General features: G+C 47.9%; 14 non-coding genes across 14 annotated transcripts; all 14 read left to right on the top strand.

The window, feature by feature from the left end:
- The first annotated feature begins 230 nt into the window (after positions 1 to 230).
- trnaw-cca (transfer RNA tryptophan (anticodon CCA)) lies at positions 231 to 302 on the top strand. Its single transcript has one exon. It is a non-coding gene; the product is annotated as a tRNA-Trp (tRNA).
- A 260-nt stretch (positions 303 to 562) lies between these two features.
- Positions 563 to 634, top strand: trnaw-cca (transfer RNA tryptophan (anticodon CCA)). Its single transcript has one exon. It is a non-coding gene; the product is annotated as a tRNA-Trp (tRNA).
- Positions 635 to 894: 260 nt separating this feature from the next.
- trnaw-cca (transfer RNA tryptophan (anticodon CCA)) lies at positions 895 to 966 on the top strand. The gene has a single exon. It is a non-coding gene; the product is annotated as a tRNA-Trp (tRNA).
- A 260-nt stretch (positions 967 to 1,226) lies between these two features.
- Positions 1,227 to 1,298, top strand: trnaw-cca (transfer RNA tryptophan (anticodon CCA)). The gene has a single exon. It is a non-coding gene; the product is annotated as a tRNA-Trp (tRNA).
- Positions 1,299 to 2,188: 890 nt separating this feature from the next.
- On the top strand, positions 2,189 to 2,260 carry trnaw-cca (transfer RNA tryptophan (anticodon CCA)). The gene has a single exon. It is a non-coding gene; the product is annotated as a tRNA-Trp (tRNA).
- Positions 2,261 to 2,857: 597 nt separating this feature from the next.
- On the top strand, positions 2,858 to 2,929 carry trnaw-cca (transfer RNA tryptophan (anticodon CCA)). Its single transcript has one exon. It is a non-coding gene; the product is annotated as a tRNA-Trp (tRNA).
- Positions 2,930 to 3,189: 260 nt separating this feature from the next.
- Positions 3,190 to 3,261, top strand: trnaw-cca (transfer RNA tryptophan (anticodon CCA)). Its single transcript has one exon. It is a non-coding gene; the product is annotated as a tRNA-Trp (tRNA).
- A 127-nt stretch (positions 3,262 to 3,388) lies between these two features.
- trnaw-cca (transfer RNA tryptophan (anticodon CCA)) lies at positions 3,389 to 3,460 on the top strand. Its single transcript has one exon. It is a non-coding gene; the product is annotated as a tRNA-Trp (tRNA).
- A 127-nt stretch (positions 3,461 to 3,587) lies between these two features.
- Positions 3,588 to 3,659, top strand: trnaw-cca (transfer RNA tryptophan (anticodon CCA)). Its single transcript has one exon. It is a non-coding gene; the product is annotated as a tRNA-Trp (tRNA).
- Positions 3,660 to 3,952: 293 nt separating this feature from the next.
- On the top strand, positions 3,953 to 4,024 carry trnaw-cca (transfer RNA tryptophan (anticodon CCA)). The gene has a single exon. It is a non-coding gene; the product is annotated as a tRNA-Trp (tRNA).
- Positions 4,025 to 4,270: 246 nt separating this feature from the next.
- On the top strand, positions 4,271 to 4,342 carry trnaw-cca (transfer RNA tryptophan (anticodon CCA)). The gene has a single exon. It is a non-coding gene; the product is annotated as a tRNA-Trp (tRNA).
- An 80-nt stretch (positions 4,343 to 4,422) lies between these two features.
- On the top strand, positions 4,423 to 4,494 carry trnaw-cca (transfer RNA tryptophan (anticodon CCA)). Its single transcript has one exon. It is a non-coding gene; the product is annotated as a tRNA-Trp (tRNA).
- Positions 4,495 to 4,588: 94 nt separating this feature from the next.
- On the top strand, positions 4,589 to 4,660 carry trnaw-cca (transfer RNA tryptophan (anticodon CCA)). The gene has a single exon. It is a non-coding gene; the product is annotated as a tRNA-Trp (tRNA).
- Positions 4,661 to 4,906: 246 nt separating this feature from the next.
- Positions 4,907 to 4,978, top strand: trnaw-cca (transfer RNA tryptophan (anticodon CCA)). Its single transcript has one exon. It is a non-coding gene; the product is annotated as a tRNA-Trp (tRNA).
- The last annotated feature ends 22 nt before the right edge of the window (positions 4,979 to 5,000 follow it).

The raw sequence follows: 5,000 nt of genomic DNA, 5'->3' as shown, positions 1-5,000 counted from the left end.
AGCACAAGTCTTTAATACAATTCAGGAATCCTTGTTGCTAGACCCTACAACAAGCTCAGCAATTTGATTGGTTTTCAGGGCCTTGTGGCGCAACAGTAGCGCGTCTGACTCCAGATCAGAAGGCTGTGTGTTCAAATCACGTCGGGGTCAATCATTCTCTTCTTTAATACAATTCAGGAATCCTTGTTGCTAGACCCTACAACTAGCTCAGCAATTTGACTGATTTGCGGGGCCTCGTGGCGCAACGGTAGCGCGTCTGACTCCAGATCAGAAGGTTGCGTGTTCAAATCACGTCGGGGTCAATCATTCTCTTCTTTGAGCACAAGTCTTTAATACAATTCAGGAATCCTTGTTGCTAGACCCTACAACAAGCTCAGCAATTTGACTGATTTGCGGGGCCTCGTGGCGCAACGGTAGCACGTCTGACTCCAGATCAGAAGCCTGCGTGTTCAAATCACGTCGGGGTCAATCATTCTCTTGTTTGAGCACAAGTCTTTAATACAATTCAGGAATCCTTGTTGCTAGACCCTACAACAATCTCAGCAATTTACCTGATTTGCGGGGCCTCGTGGCGCAACGGTAGCGCGTCTGACTCCAGATCAGAAGGCTGCGTGTTCAAATCACGTCGGGGTCAATCATTCTCTTCTTTGAGCACAAGTCTTTAATACAATTCAGGAATCCTTGTTGCTAGACCCTACAACAAGCTCAGCAATTTGATTGGTTTTCAGGGCCTCGTGGCGCAACGGTAGCGCGTCTGACTTCAGATCAGAAGGCTGCGTGTTCAAATCACGTCGGGATTAATCATTCTCTTCTTTGAGCACAAGTCTTTAATACAATTCAGGAATCCTTGTTGCTAGACCCTACAACAAGCTCAGCAATTTGACTGATTTGCGGGGCCTCGTGGCGCAACGGTAGCGCGTCTGACTCCAGATCAGAAGGCTGCGTGTTCAAATCACGTCGGGGTCAATCATTCTCTTCTTTGAGCACAAGTCTTTAATACAATTCAGGAATCCTTGTTGCTAGACCCTACAACAAGCTCAGCAATTTGATTGGTTTTCAGGGCCTCGTGGCGCAACGGTAGCGCGTCTGACTTCAGATCAGAAGGCTGCGTGTTCAAATCACGTCGGGATCAATCATTCTCTTCTTTGAGCACAAGTCTTTAATACAATTCAGGAATCCTTGTTGCTAGACCCTACAACAAGCTCAGCAATTTGATTGGTTTTCAGGGCCTCGTGGCGCAACGGTAGCGCGTCTGACTCCAGATCTGAAGGTTGCGTGTTCAAATCACGTCGGGGTCAATCATTCTCTTCTTTGAGCACAAGTCTTTAATACAATTCAGGAATCCTTGTTGCTAGACCCTACAACTAGCTCAGCAATTTGACTGATTTGCGGGGCCTCGTGGCGCAACGGTAGCGCGTCTGACTCCAGATCAGAAGGCTGCGTGTTCAAAATCACGTCGGGGTCAATCATTCTCTTATTTAATACAATTCAGGAATCCTTGTTGCTAGACCCTACAACTAGCTCAGCAATTTGACTGATTTGCGGGGCCTCGTGGCGCAACGGTAGTGCGTCTGATTCCAGATCAGAAGGCTGCGTGTTCAAAATCACGTCGGGGTCAATCATTCTCTTATTTAATACAATTCAGGAATCCTTGTTGCTAGACCCTACAACTAGCTCAGCAATTTGATTGATTTTCAGGGCCTCGTGGCGCAACGGATTCAGAGCCTCTAGGGCCTCGTGGCGCAACGGTAGCGCGTCTGACTCCAGATCAGAAAGTTGCGTGTTCAAATCACATCGGGTCAATCATTCTCTTCTTTAATACAATTCAGGAATCCTTGTTCCTAGACCCTACAACTAGCTCAGCAATTTGACTGATTTGCGGGGCCTCGTGGCGCAACGGTAGCGCGTCTGATTCCAGATCAGAAGGCTGCGTGTTCAAAATCACGTCGGGGTCAATCATTCTCTTCTTTAATACAATTCAGGAATCCTTGTTGCTAGACCCTATAACTAGCTCAGCAATTTGACTGATTTGCGGGGCCTCGTGGCGCAACGGTAGCGCGTCTGATTCCAGATCAGAAGGCTGCGTGTTCAAAATCACGTCGGGGTCAATCATTCTCTTCTTTAATACAATTCAGGAATCCTTGTTGCTAGACCCTACAACTAGCTCAGCAATTTGATTGGTTTTCAGGGCCTCGTGGCGCAACGGTAGCGCGTCTGACTCCAGATCAGAAGGCTGCGTGTTCAAATCACGTCGGGGTCAATCATTCTCTTCTTTGAGCACAAGTCTTTAATACAATTCAGGAATCCTTGTTGCTAGACCCTACAACTAGCTCAGCAATTTGATTGGTTTTCAGGGCCTCGTGGCGCAACGGTAGCGCGTCTGACTCCAGATCAGAAGGTTGCGCGTTCAAATCACGTCGGGGTCAATCATTCTCTTATTTAATACAATTCAGGAATCCTTGTTGCTAGACCCTACAACTAGCTCAGCAATTTGATTGATTTTCAGGGCCTCGTGGCGCAACGGATTCAGAGCCTCTAGGGCCTCGTGGCGCAACGGTAGAGCGTCTGACTCCAGAGCAGAAAGTTGCGTGTTCAAATCACGTCGGGGTCAATCATTCTCTTCTTTGAGCACAAGTCTTTAATACAATTCAGGAATCCTTGTTGCTAGACCCTACAACAAGCTCAGCAATTTGATTGGTTTTCAGGGCCTTGTGGCGCAACAGTAGCGCGTCTGACTCCAGATCAGAAGGCTGCGTGTTCAAATCACGTCGGGGTCAATCATTCTCTTCTTTAATACAATTCAGGAATCCTTGTTGCTAGACCCTACAACTAGCTCAGCAATTTGACTGATTTGCGGGGCCTCGTGGCGCAACGGTAGCGCGTCTGACTCCAGATCAGAAGGTTGCGTGTTCAAATCACGTCGGGGTCAATCATTCTCTTCTTTGAGCACAAGTCTTTAATACAATTCAGGAATCCTTGTTGCTAGACCCTACAACAAGCTCAGCAATTTGACTGATTTGCGGGGCCTCGTGCCGCAACGGTAGCACGTCTGACTCCAGATCAGAAGCCTGCGTGTTCAAATCACGTCGGGGTCAATCATTCTCTTGTTTGAGCACAAGTCTTTAATACAATTCAGGAATCCTTGTTGCTAGACCCTACAACAATCTCAGCAATTTACCTGATTTGCGGGGCCTCGTGGCGCAACGGTAGCGCGTCTGACTCCAGATCAGAAGGCTGCGTGTTCAAATCACGTCGGGGTCAATCATTCTCTTCTTTGAGCACAAGTCTTTAATACAATTCAGGAATCCTTGTTGCTAGACCCTACAACTAGCTCAGCAATTTGATTGATTTTCAGGGCCTCGTGGCGCAATGGATTCAGAGCCTCTAGGGCCTCGTGGCGCAACGGTAGCGCGTCTGACTCCAGATCAGAAGGCTGCGTGTTCAAATCACGTCGGGGTCAATCATTCTCTTCTTTGAGCACAAGTCTTTAATACAATTCAGGAATCCTTGTTGCTAGACCCTACAACTAGCTCAGCAATTTGATTGATTTTCAGGGCCTCGTGGCGCAATGGATTCAGAGCCTCTAGGGCCTCGTGGCGCAACGGTAGCGCGTCTGACTCCAGATCAGAAGGCTGCGTGTTCAAATCACGTCGGGGTCAATCATTCTCTTCTTTGAGCACAAGTCTTTAATACAATTCAGGAATCCTTGTTGCTAGACCCTACAACAAGCTCAGCAATTTGATTGGTTTTCAGGGCCTCGTGGCGCAACGGTAGCGCGTCTGACTTCAGATCAGAAGGCTGCGTGTTCAAATCACGTCGGGATTAATCATTCTCTTCTTTGAGCACAAGTCTTTAATACAATTCAGGAATCCTTGTTGCTAGACCCTACAACAAGCTCAGCAATTTGACTGATTTGCGGGGCCTCGTGGCGCAATGGATTCAGAGCCTCTAGGGCCTCGTGGCGCAACGGTAGCGCGTCTGACTCCAGATCAGAAGGCTGCGTGTTCAAATCACGTCGGGGTCAATCATTCTCTTGTTTGAGCACAAGTCTTTAATACAATTCAGGAATCCTTGTTGCTAGACCCTTTAACTAGCTCAGCAATTTGACTGATTTGTGGGGCCTCGTGGCGCAACGGTAGCAAGTCTGACTCCAGATCAGAAGGTTGCGTGTTCAAATCACGTCGGGGTCAATCATTCTCTTCTTTAATACAATTCAGGAATCCTTGTTGCTAGACCCTACAAAAAGCTCAGCAATTTGACTGATTTGCGGGGCCTCGTGGCGCAACGGTAGCGCGTCTGACTCCAGATCAGAAGGTTGCGTGTTCAAATCACGTCGGGGTCAATCATTCTCTTCTTTAATACAATTCAGGAATCCTTGTTGCTAGACCCTACAAAAAGCTCAGCAATTTGACTGATTTGCGGGGCCTCGTGGCGCAACGGTAGCGCGTCTGACTCCAGATCAGAAGGCTGCGTGTTCAAATCACGTCGGGGTCAATCATTCTCTTCTTTGAGCACAAGTCTTTAATACAATTCAGGAATCCTTGTTGCTAGACCCTACAACTAGCTCAGCAATTTGATTGGTTTTCAGGGCCTCGTGGCGCAACGGTAGCGCGTCTGACTCCAGATCAGAAGGCTGCGTGTTCAAATCACGTCGGGGTCAATCATTCTCTTCTTTGAGCACAAGTCTTTAATACAATTCAGGAATCCTTGTTGCTAGACCCTACAACTAGCTCAGCAATTTGACTGGTTTTCAGGGCCTCGTGGCGCAACGGTACCGCGTCTGACTCCAGATCAGAAGGCTGCGTGTTCAAATCACGTCGGGGTCAATCATTCTCTTCTTTAATACAATTCAGGAATCCTTGTTGCTAGACCCTACAACTAGCTCAGCAATTTCACTGATTTGCGGGGCCTCGTGGCGCAACGGTAGCGCGTCTGACTCCAGATCAGAAGGCTGCGTGTTCAAATCACGTCGGGGTCAATCATTCTCTTGTTTGAGCACA

Source organism: Pimephales promelas, chromosome 16 (genome assembly GCF_988280905.1).
Source record: "Pimephales promelas chromosome 16, fPimPro1.hap1.1, whole genome shotgun sequence".
NCBI classification, from domain to species: domain Eukaryota; kingdom Metazoa; phylum Chordata; class Actinopteri; order Cypriniformes; family Leuciscidae; genus Pimephales; species Pimephales promelas.
Note: the sequence above shows the minus strand (reverse complement) of the source record. Positions and strands in the feature narration are given on the sequence as shown.